Here is a 12,731-nt window from a genome sequence, read left to right as displayed (position 1 = left end):
TTTCTACATGATTGGTGCTACAAGGATATGTTTAATTTCTGCTGATGAACTGTGTGATCAGTGATTGTAAAAAAATTATGGACTGTTACTTGTACCTTTTCTACAATATTGGTGCCACTAGGACATGTTTAATTTCTGCTTATAAACTCCGATGAACAGTGTGATCAGTGACAGTGTATTTTATGGAACTGCTTCTGCTGAGAAATGTGACTTGTTGCTGTGTGTACCTGCTCAACATTGCTGGGTACCACTGATGGACTGCTTCTACTGAAATGGTGTTACTTGTTGATGTCTGCACCTGCTCAATATTGCTGGGTGCCACTGATGGACTGTTTCTACTGAAAAGATGTCACCTGTTGCTGTGTGTACCTGCTCAACATTGCTGGGTACCACTGATGGACTGTTTCTACTGAAAAGATGTCACCTGTTGCTGTGTGTACCTACTCAACATTGCTGGGTACCACTGATGGACTGTTTCTACTGAAAAGATGTCACCTGTTGCTGTGTGTACCTGCTCAACATTGCTGGGTGCCACTGATGGACTGCTTCTACTGAAAAGATGTCACCTGTTGATGTCTGCACCTACTCAACATTGCTGGGTGCCACTGATGGATTGCTTCTACTGAAATGAAGTCACCTGTTGCTGTGTGCACCTGATCAACATTGCTGGTGCCACTAATGGACTGCTTCTACTGAAATGGTGTTACTTGTTGGTGTCTGCACCTACTCAACATTGCTGGGTGCCACTGATGGACTGCTTCTACTGAAAAGATGTCACCTGTTGATGTCTGCACCTACTCAACATTGCTGGGTGCCAATGATGGATTGCTTCTACTGAAATGAAGTCACCTGTTGCTGTGTACACCTGATCAACATTGCGGGTGCCACTGATGGACTGCTTCTATTGAAAAAATGTTACTTGTTGGTATTTGCACCTGTTGACCATTGCTGGGTGCTACTGCTGGAACTGTCAACTGCTTATTCTTGGGCTATGGAAAGCGTTTATGTGAATATTTGTATAAACTGATTTTTTGTGTATTACTGTTTGTGGAAAGTTATGAGACTCTTACCTGCACATATTCGTCATTGCTGACGCTATTGATTGAACTGTTTAACCACATGATACTTGTGTAAACTGTTATGTAAAGTCACATGTATGAAAGAATTTGTATTGCTTACTGTATTTTATATATTAGGCTATTGAAAGGTCAGTGCAAAGCCAAAATTTTATCTAGTTATATGATATTTACGTATTAATATTATCTTTTATTTTTGTCTGTATTTTTTTGACGAATTTGGTGGTATTTTCACCACCAATGCTGGCAAAAATACCATCAAATTCTAGCCGTGGAGGAAGGGCATATGAAAGGTGGCTACACTGAGCCACAGCGCCAGAGATCGCTAGAGAGCATTGTTCCGCCGCCTCCACGGGAAGTGATTATTGGGATGTCGTAGTGGGAGTGCTTGTCCAGGACTCGTAGTAGTCAGTTCGTGTTGAGATGTGCTTGCTGAGATGTGATACTGAAAAATTCTTGTTGAGATGTTGTAATAGCGAATCGGTGTGGAGATATATTGTAATTATGAGAGTGATTTTGGTCAATATATGAAGGTAACGAAACTTGATTTATTTTTCATTATTTCCATGTTTTAAATAATGTGTCATAACAGGTTCAGTCAACAAAGCATCTGGCTTGTGTTCTTGGATTAGAGTGTAATTCTGGTTTTCTTGAGTAATTATGGTATTTTTATTTTCTTTAATTAATTCAGTATAAATGATATTTAAAATTTCTTGTGTTATTGAAGAAGAACCGTGCCAGATGCGTACGTTGAGTCACACTTCCACACGCAGAACAGTTACACTTGTGCTTTGGTTTCGTAGGTTTTATAGTTGCTGGGGACTTAATTAATTAATTGTGTTAATGAAAATTTTCATTTCATTCTTTGTTGTTGTTCTATGCAGTCAGATAGCGTAATAATACTAGTCAGGGCCAACCGTTACGAGACTTCGTAATCGGACAGACAGCTACTAAAGCAAAAATTAAAATTATTTGCATTCAATTTTAATTAAGCCCCCATGCAGTATTTATGCAATTCCTGTGAAGGGAAATGTCTATTTGTGCTCTCTTTTCTGAGAAAGTTTATCAGGAACGTATTCTTTACTGGGTCTGTAGACAGAAAATAGTGGTATTAGTACATCTATTAAATTTTATAATAAGCAATGCTGTAGTGCAGCTAGAAACTAGATATTAAAGAAAATGAGCAAATATGTACAAAGGAAGGCATGAAACATCATTCATTAGCCATATGGCATTTCATAAGGTAGTAAAAAATTCTCTCAATTCTCGAGAAAGACGCTTGTCATAATCAGGTGTGCAGATGTATCTTTCCAAGTAATGAGCGTGTCGTATTTGCGGTGCTTTCTACAAAGGAATGTCAACAGCGAGGATAATGACCTCCATTTTTTTTCTCCACCTGTGCCTCTGAAAGGCTAATGGCTTTTTTTTGGGCAGCTGTCGCCCAGCTGGGTGCCCACGACGCATTACGTGCAGGTGGTCACTTAACTTTCTTACGGAAATATTTACGACAGCAGTTTCCGCTACAGTGACGGTCTCACATAAAAATATTTCACAGGTCAAGAATTAGCGTTGCAAATCTGTAGAAACAAAATTCTATAAATATAAGTGCCCAAAAAAAATATTCGTCAGCATTGTGATACAGTCACACATTTACGCACATTTCATAACTCTTAAAGTACGATTCTTGGTTTCCAACATACTTCTTATTCCTCATATACGGTAGCATCATCTTATTGATCATAAACATATCTCAACAGCATAATACACATCGTCGTCATAATAGTAACATCATAACACCTCAGTCAAATCTCAAAAACGTCGTAGCTTTCTGCAATAATTCCAAACCTAAAGAAAATTCTCTGCTCATGTCAAAAGTGTCATCTGCCTGAAACGTACTTTAAAAATCGTGATCCCAAACCAAATACATCATTCAAAGCTCTCATATTATCACAATGGTTCCGAAAAAATATGAACAGTTTACAAAGTACAGACAAAATACAATTTCATAAGTGTGAAATTATCCAACTGTGTAATTACGTAAACATCTGTCACTGATGTAGTAAAAAAAGTTTCTTTCTCTGTTAAATGATCAGATAGCTGTGTAATTTGTGTGTTAGAGAAATATGGTACCGATGTGTAAAGTTGTATAAGCAAATACCATATTAGCTAGGGCTCCTTGTGCTTGCCACACACATGGTACACAAAGTAAGCGTGTACCCCCCTGAGGATTAATGTAATTATACCCTCAGGTGTTACAGATTACACCAATGGAATGAAATGTATCAGGGAAAACTTTCTTTGTAATTCAAAAATCTTTAAAAATAAATGTTTTAAGTATAAAATTAATCACTCAAATACGTGTACTGTAGCGCTAAACTGTGCGTCTTGTAACATAATCTCTGTGGAAGTGTCGTAGTTATCGTCCTCCTAAAGCTAAGTTCTGTAGAAGTCAATGTACTTACCTCATGATAAACAAAAGTGAAATGCTTTGCGTATAGATATCGTAGTTATTATCCTTATTGGCGTGATGAAGAAAGTACTGTACTGTAACGATTGTTGTTCTACAGAAAAGGCTGTCTCATTGTAGCTATACCACAAAAGTTACTACTAACGTGTTTTACTTTCCAGAATAAAACTGAAAACTGTGCAGATATAAAACAGAAACACTGCAAAAGCAACATTGTAAATTGTAACTCATTAGTAGCGTCGCGACAAAAATCGTGTAGCTGTCACATAAACTAACCTCTGTGTCATCTGGTATCTCTCAGAAAGCACTTTAAATTCAGAATGTATTTTCAAATAAACCAAAATGTTGCATTAAAATCTCATTAGCAGTACTGGTAAATGTTCTAAGTATGTGAGCCTTATAGTCGTTACGTAATCGTGCAACAAACAAGCAAGAATGCACACACACAATAACACTGTGTCGTCTGTTCACAAGAACAATGCATTCGTAATTTTTGTTTAAAAATGTTCCCTAGGTTCTAAACTGGATATTTAACTTCAAACATTGTTGCATGTTAACAGTTTCTAAGTCCAACAAAGCATACTAGTAATGTAAAGTGAAAAATTTTATGGCAAAGACTAAGTTAAAAAGCAGATCATCTCTCAATAAACGATTTTACTTGTAAAATGTGGTGCAATCCTTTACCCTTTCTAGTACGCAGAGTTTCAACTTCAAAGTAATTATCATGTTGTATACGTCGGTAAACAATGCTGGAATTTTTCTCAAGGTTAGCTTCTACGTTATTTTTCTCTGAGCCAGCGGGCGCACGCGGCTGCCTGCTGTGCAAGTCATTGTCTGTCTCTTTGTTGGCGCGCGCCGTTATTGGGATTAGGAGACCTAACTTCTACAAATTCACTCTGACGAGAAGGCCCTGCTCTGTTTGAATCCCGCCAGTTCTGATGAAATTCAGGTCTGTCGTTATGATTATATCGTCTGTCGTCATGTCGGTAGATTTCATAGTTTCTTTCTTGTCGGTCACGTGGTGGAGAATTTATCCCTGAATTGTAACTGCGCGCTGGACTGTTGCGTCTAAAGTTATTCTGTCTCCCCTGATAATATTTATTTTGGTTCCCATATTGTCTGTTCCTCTGATTGTATCTGTGATAGTCATTACCGCGAGAGGTGATCTTTCCCTGTAATTATTACTACTCTGCCAACAGTTGTCATACGGGTGGTGTCTGTTTTGGTCACGATTTGTGTTGTGAGAATAGCCTTGTCGTGTCCAGTTATTATGTCTTTCATCGTGGAATTGCGACGGATGTGACCTGTAATTGTTGTGTTCCTGTTTTCGCGTTCCGCGATTGTCAGTGTCAATTTCTAATTCTTGTAAGAGTCCCTGAAAAGCTTCAATTTCGTCTTTGCAACGTCCTGCCAAAATAATATGTCGTAAATGTTCAGGTAATTTGATTAAGCAAATGCGGATGAGTTCTGAGGGGCTGTATGGGTTTGACAGGTACTGATTCTTGTGCAACATGTCTTCAAAATATTTCACAAGACTGGAGAATTCAGATTGTTCGAAATGTTTCATCATTATGATGCTATGTTTTACTCGGTCTTGTGTGGCTTGAGACCAATATGCTGAGAGGAAGGCATGGTAAAATTCTCCTTCACTATGGCAATCGTGAATGACCGATCACATTCTTACAGCTGGTTCATTCTCTAAGTAGCCACACATAAATTCTAATCTGTGTTCTAACGACCAGTTGGGAGGAAAACAATGAGAGAATTGATGGAGCCATGCTTGTGGATGAATGTCGTTGCCAGAATTCTTAAATGTTTTGAATTTACGTGTAGTAATGAACAGCTTATAGTCAAAATCATCGTGTCGGCGAGTAGCATATCGGTCATTGTTACGTCGTGTCGGCGGTTCCATCTCAAAATCCAATGCGCCTTGCCAATTTCTTTCATAATTTCCGAAATGTCCTGTGTCATTATTTTGTGGTTGTTCCGTATTTCTATGTCCCTCTTCCCGTACTGGAGCGCGAGTGTCCTCTGAAATATATAATTCTTGTATTACCTGCATCAACTGATCTTGTACTTCCCGGATTTCTCTTTTGTACTGTGTATTGATTTGATTTTGATTTTGTTTGAATTTTCTAATTTCTTCATACTCTTCAGTGTCAGTGAAGGCTACAGGTGTTGTGTCATTCAGATCAACATCTACCTTTGTAGATAAATTAGTGACCTGATCCGAAAGTTCGGCTACTTTCTCCGATAGTGAACACATTTCCTCAGTGTGTTTTCCTGCACCAAGTTTCAGAGTGTCCATTTGTGTTGAAATCGAATCTACTGTGTCCTTCAAGTTTTCCTGAGTTTTTGCAAGTTGCGTAACCGAATCGGTAGATGCCACTGAGTCAATTTTAGCCCACAAGGTCTCATGATTTTCATGAACAATGGTTTGCAGTTCTTTTATGGCTGCTTCGTGATTCTGTAATGCATTTTCATGCCGCGAAAAAATAGGTTGAAAATGCTCACAAATTTGTGTTTTTACGTCATTACAGACTTTTTGACATTTCGATTCAATGTTATGTAACTCAGAAGTTAAATCTTCACGTGTTTGTTCAAGTGTGCTGTCTAACTTTTGAAGATTTTGTTCCATTGTGTCTAACTTTTGAAGATTTTGTCCCATTTGTTTCTGATTTTGTTCAAGCGTTGAGTCTAACTTTTGAAGATTTTGTTCCATTGTGTCTAACTTTTGAAGATTTTGTTCCATTGTGTCTAACTTTTGTAGCCTTTGTTCCATTTGTTGCATTAACTGTAATAACATTGCACTGGTGTCTGAAACATGTTCCTCAGTGCTTTTCGGCAGTGAAGTTGCACCGGCAACATTCACATTTTGACAAGCAGAAAATGTGTCTTGACTTATTTGAGAAAACGGTGAGGACCCAAAACCTGAATCTGCAGTATTTGCAAGATTGTGTCCTGTCATTCCCGATTCCTGAGGCGACCTGTTACCGAGCGATCGATCGATAATGCTTCCCTCTTCACTAATTGTTTCACTGTCTACACCAGTATTTGCCGCCCGCTCCATTTCCCTATGCACAGTTACCAAATTACTACTTTGAACATCAGTTAATTCATTACTCTGCGGCACTAACACACTGCTTTCGTCTTCACTGTCATTTCTCAGTTTACTTTGGAGCCTAGTATTATGTTTTTCACACGTCATTATTGTCACAATATTTCACACGACAACACAGAAAAGCACAATTTGAAGAGCAAAAATAAGAGAACACATTAACATAACACTGAAAATAATATCTAGTTAATTGCAGCTGCGAAATACTTGGTGCAAATCTACATGCGTGCCACACCTGTTTTACTGTACAACAATGAAAGACTGCAACTACAAAGGAGATTCTCTCTACAATTACGCGCTATCAATAAACAAAATCTACACTAATTACACAAACTACAAGAAAAAATCAAAAGATTCCAGTGAGGTACCCTGGCAGGGTCGCCATATGAAACGTCCCCTTTCAACAATTATACACGACTGTCCTTAAACTGACACACAATATTTTTTTAACGCAACGCAATCTGACTTTCAAAAATCCCTACAAAAGAATGGCCCTGACTAACATTAACCTATACCTTTCACAAATCACTAATTCACTTACCTCACAATAATCTTCGTTACTCCCACTACTGCAATACAGCAAGCGCCACTACTGCCAGCTAAATAAAAGATTCAAACTACTGAAGGCACTAACTACTGATAGGCATAGTTAGCAAATGAAAGATTTTAATGGAGAACAAACAATGTATTTACCTTAATAGTCATCAAAAGTCATAATATGTGTAAGAGTTCATAACATCCATTCTTACAAATATCAAAACTCCGCCATTTCTCTCTCCACATCCACCACTGCTGGCGGCTCACCTCCAACTGCGCAACGCTATGCACTGTTCACAGCCAGCTGCCTAACACTACAATGGCGAGTATTACAACAATGCAAAGCAGCCACAGACTGCACACAGCACAGCCAGTGATTTTCATACAGAGGTTGAGTTACCAATAAAAAAACCTAAACAGCCTACTTACAGTACTTACTTGGCTGAATTACATTAAGCTGTTAAGCCAATGCGATCTCCCAACATTCTGTCAGGCACATATCCTGGCAACATCAGATGTTGAAAAATCCATCAATAATATTAAATAATTACCGGTCATAAATTAGGGACGTACGACTTTGGACCTGAAAAACAGGGCGGATAAGCGGAAGAACACGAAATTGTGGTATCAGCTCCCGTAAATACAGTACTGCAGTAATTTACTGCTGTTGAATTACTGGCAGTACTTAAAAAACAGCTATCTGGGCTGCGATGAGGAAGTGATAACATCTTGTGCAGAGACAGCCACTAGTACGTCACAGCGGAAAGTGACAACTGTGCGAGGACTAGTAGATGGCGGTAGAGGACATTTAGGGATGTACAAGGCCATGGTACCTTACTTTTCGAAGGTTTCGAGCCATCTTACAAATGGAACTGACAATTGAAGGTAAACTGTACAATAACAACGAGTGTTGCTTGTCATTGGTAACATTACTAGCACTTTTAACACAGTGGGAAAATTCTGGGTAATATGCTTAATATTTTAGCTTTTGTAAAAATTCCACTAATTTAAACTTAAAATTGTTCTCTGTTATGCCAGTCCCATCTGCTGCTTTTCCTCGAACATATCCACGTCCTCTACACCTCCAGCCAACTTGACCCACCTCACCCCCTAGTTGCTCGTCTCCTCTCCAAACCCTACCCTGCTGCTGCGCCTTCATTGTCTTGTCCCCCCTACCCTCCGCCCCTACACCTTTCATCTCCTTTCCCAAGGTCACTTCCATCAACACCCCGTTCAGGTTCATGCCCTCTCTCCCTTCATTTGTCCCTCCTATCAACTTTGATCCTCACTTCCCCCTTCCTCCCTCTTCCTTTTCCACAGCCCCATCACTCTCCCTTACATCCTGTTTTCTTTTTCCCGTGTAACCTCTCTTTGACTCCATTTTCTCGCCAGAGTCCTTTTGCTTTCCCCTCTACTATCTTCCCCACTCCTTCTCACGTCCACCCTGCCCCTCCCCCATTTGTGTGCCCTCTTCCTCAATCGGCTCCCCTTCTTTGTCTTTCCTCTCCCCCCACTTTTTTCCCCCTCATCTGTCTGGGTCCTCCCCCCCCCCCCCCCTCACCATATGCCATCGTAATCTATAGTGCAGTGTTTCCGTATGTGTTCAGTGTTGTGTGTCCGCTTTTTAAGTGTTGTGAACAGACACCATACTGTCACTGGGTGTGTTTTTTTAACTCTTGCGAACAGAAACCAGACTGCCACCATGTTTTTTATTTGTGTCTGTCTATTTACTATGTGTTTTAATCAGCATCACCGACCCTTTGTTTTCATATTTACACTTCTCAACTTTTCGCCAGCTCCAGTTTTAATCAGTCACCGTTTTATCGCATGTTTTTATTGTTATATCTCCTCATTGTGTTTTTAACTCCTCTATAGGCTGCAGAGCCCCCCCCCATCCCCCCCCTCTGAAGGGGGGAATCGAAATTCAATAAAAAAAAACTTAAAATTGATTAAAATATAAGTTACTTGAATTCACTTTCAGTCCCAAGAACAAATGATGTAAATTAGATTAATGCTTACGACTACAACATAAATTACGAAAATAACTGAAACTGACAAGCGAAAGATGCTACACAATAATGTACAGTAAAACTAAGTGAGTCGAAGTGCCGATACTGCAGTTGTTATCGTCAAGAGGCTACACTTAAAGGATGACAGAAGCAATCCAAATTCGAGAGAGTTGTTCTCTGTCTCGGATCCAGCTGACCGTTCAGCGTTTGGTTTGGGTGTAGCGTTAGGGAGAGCGTGATGTGGATGTCTTCGTTAATGTCGAGCATATTACCCTCGCTTCCATTACATAACATCTCTAAGTTGGTTGCGAGATCCGTAATTGTATCTCCGGCCTCGCGCAAATGTTTGGAAATTGCGGATTTTAAGCCAGTCACGTTCATATGTTCTTTGAAACGGATACGAATACTTCGCCCCGTTTGTCCAACATAACAATGCCTACAATCATTGCAATAAATACAATATATACCTGTAGAATCAAATTTGTTGTACTTTATTCTTTCATCATGGCGAAGCTGAAATCCAGTGGTTCTTGGAATAAAAAATACTGTCGTAACGCCTTTATCATTCAGACTTTTTTATATTTTAGCCGAAATTATACCGTAATACGTCATCCTAAGGCTTTTTGGTAATTTGATTCATTAGGGCTATTTTCTGAGTGCAAGCGGAATGGCAGGCAACATTTTCTTGCGGATGATCCTGTTGGCATTATTAATAAAATCGGGGTTGCAGCAATTAACAAGAGCAATGTACACCAACGAGCCGGAACGTTACGACCACCGAACTACTTCGACATAAACCCGTCCAGGTGATAGGAGCGACACATGGCGGGGAATGACTGCCAGTCCACACAAGTATGGCACGCGTAGTATCAGTGTGTAGAAGGGGGAACGCGCGATTTGTCTGAGTTTGATTTAAGGCAGATTGTGATGTCCCGGAGGCTCAGCAAGAGCATTTCGGAAAGTGTGCCATTTGTCGGGTGTTCAAGGAGTGCTGTGGTGCACATCTCCAACACGTGGCAAAAACAGGTGAAACCGCGTCCAGACGTCGTGGGGTTGGGCGGCCATGCTTCACTACAGTTGTTGGACGTCGTACGCTGGGCAGACTGGTGAAACAGGGCAGGCGGCTAACTGTGTCGGAACTAGCACCAGACTTGACTGCTGGGCAGAGTACGAGTGTGTCTGAACATACAGTTCAGCGAGCACTCCTAATGACGGGCCTCCGCAACCGATGACCCTTCCGTGTGCCAATGTTAACACCACGACATCAGCGGCTACGACTGAAATGAGCACGTGACCATCGGAACTGGACGTTGGCGTAGTGACAGAGCGTTGCACGGTCTCATGAGTCTCGATACCCTCTTCATCGTGCGTACGGGAAGGCGCGAATCCTTTGTCTGCAGGACGGAGACAGGCTGGCGGCAGCTGCATCATGCTGTGGGGGACGTTCATGTGGGCACGCATGGGTCCCGTGGAGTTTGTGCAGCTCACCACGACGGCCGAAGAGCATCGCACACTAGTTGGAGACCACGTACGTCCCTTCATGACGATTATGTTTCCCTACGGCAGGGGCATTTTTCACCAACATAATGCGCCACGCCACAACGGCAGCAGTGTGATGGCGCGGTTCGAGGAACAAAGTGGCGAGTTCCAGTTAATGTGCTGGCTTCCCAACTCGCCAGATCTGAACCCAATCGAACACATCTGGAATGTGGCATCAGATCTGATCGCCCCCCGCCCTCTGTAAGGAATTTACTCGAATTAGGTGACTTTATGTGCAGATGTGGTGCCAGCTCTCTCCAGTGACCTACGAAGACCTCATTGCTACCATGCCATGACGCACCGCTTTTACCCATGCCAAAGGTGGACATACCGCCTATTAGATGGGCGGTCATAATGTTCTGGCTGATCAGTGTACTTGATTGTGTTCATTTCTCGATGGAAAGCTAAGCCTGAAAATTGAACAGTATAACAGTATGCTCAGACAACGCGTCAAGGTTAGCTGTCGAATTTTTGCTCCATGGCCCTGCACAGTACCACAGTCACACATGCTAGTTCATCGGTTTGTCAAATTTTACCTACTCCCCCCCCCATCCTCCCCCCCCCCCCCCAGCTTATGACATGTCGTCCGTTGATTTATTGCTCTTTCTTCAAACGAAGACGCCATTGTGTAGCAGGCATTAAAAGAATGGCGATAAGGTTATCTTTGAGATGAAACGTTTCCTTAAATACCAAAATGCAGACTTCTACAGTTAGTGTCTGGCAAGTCACCCGTCGTTGGAAAACGTGTGTTGCATTCGAGGGTGAATTTGTAGAGAGGGACTAAATTAGTTACGAGGAGAACGAGAAGACGAGAAGTGCCATAACCAGATTGCCCAGAAATTTCGCTCAGCGGAAGAATAAGCGAAGAAGTGTTGTGGATTATCTGTAGATACTCGTCCTTTGCTGAGAGAACTTCAAAGTTGTCGACGTAACTTAGACGTCTTTTAGCGGTCGATAAGCTCAGACCACCAGCTGGTGGCACAGTGGCTACCATAGCAGTGTCTCACTCTTTGCGTCTCGTCTTCGAAACCCAATTACCTTTTTAATTTATTGTATTTTATTTTTTTCATTTCTATACTCATGTCCGTTGAAGTATATTACAACAATTTTTCCTATCAAGATAGGGGATACAAGAGCTTTATACACTGACGAAAGAAAATCACATGACAAAAAAAGGTACAGTAATGAAGTTTCGGGAATGCATTTGTCAAGGTAAATATATTTAAGTGATTAGCATTGCAACATCAAAGGTTAATGTAAGCTCGAGATAAGCCATTGCAAACGTAAAATGCTGGTACATTAATTAACGGTGTAACGGCCAGACTACTGAATGCGAGCATTCACTGTGTGGTACAGGTGCCGGATGTCAGAATGTGGACGGAGTTCCATGCCTCCTGCACTCGGTCGGTCAACACAGGGACGGTCAATGCTGGCTGTGGATGATGCTATGCTGGAGTTGCCGTCCGATGATGCCCCAGATGTGCTCGACTGGAGACAGAACTGATGATCGAGCAGGCCAAGGCAATGTCTAGACACTCTGTACAGCATGTTGGGTTACAACAGCGGTATGTGGGCGAGCGTTGTCCTGTTGGGGAACGCCTCCTGGAATCCTGTTCACGAATGGCAGCACAACAGGTCGAACCACGAGACTGACGTACAAATCTGCAGTGAGGGTGCGTGGGACGGCCACTAGAGTGCTCCTGCTGTCATACAAAATGACGCCCCACACCGTAACTGCAGTGAGTCTTGCACGCAGACAGGTTGGTTGCAGGTCCTTAACTGGTCTCCTTCTAACCAACACACGGCCATCACTGGCACAGAGGCAGAACCAGCTTTCATCAGAAAACTCAGCAGACCTCCAGCCTGCCTTACAGTGGGCTCTCGCTTGACACCACTCAAGTCGCAAATGACGGTGGTTCGGGGTCAGTGGAGTGCAGCTACAGGGAGCCTGGCTCGGAGCTGTTCTTGAAATAACCGATTTGCAC

This window comes from Schistocerca nitens, chromosome 2 (genome assembly GCF_023898315.1).
Source record: "Schistocerca nitens isolate TAMUIC-IGC-003100 chromosome 2, iqSchNite1.1, whole genome shotgun sequence".
Lineage (NCBI taxonomy): Eukaryota > Metazoa > Arthropoda > Insecta > Orthoptera > Acrididae > Schistocerca > Schistocerca nitens.
The sequence above is the reverse complement of the archived record's forward strand: the minus strand, read 5'-3'. Positions refer to the sequence as shown.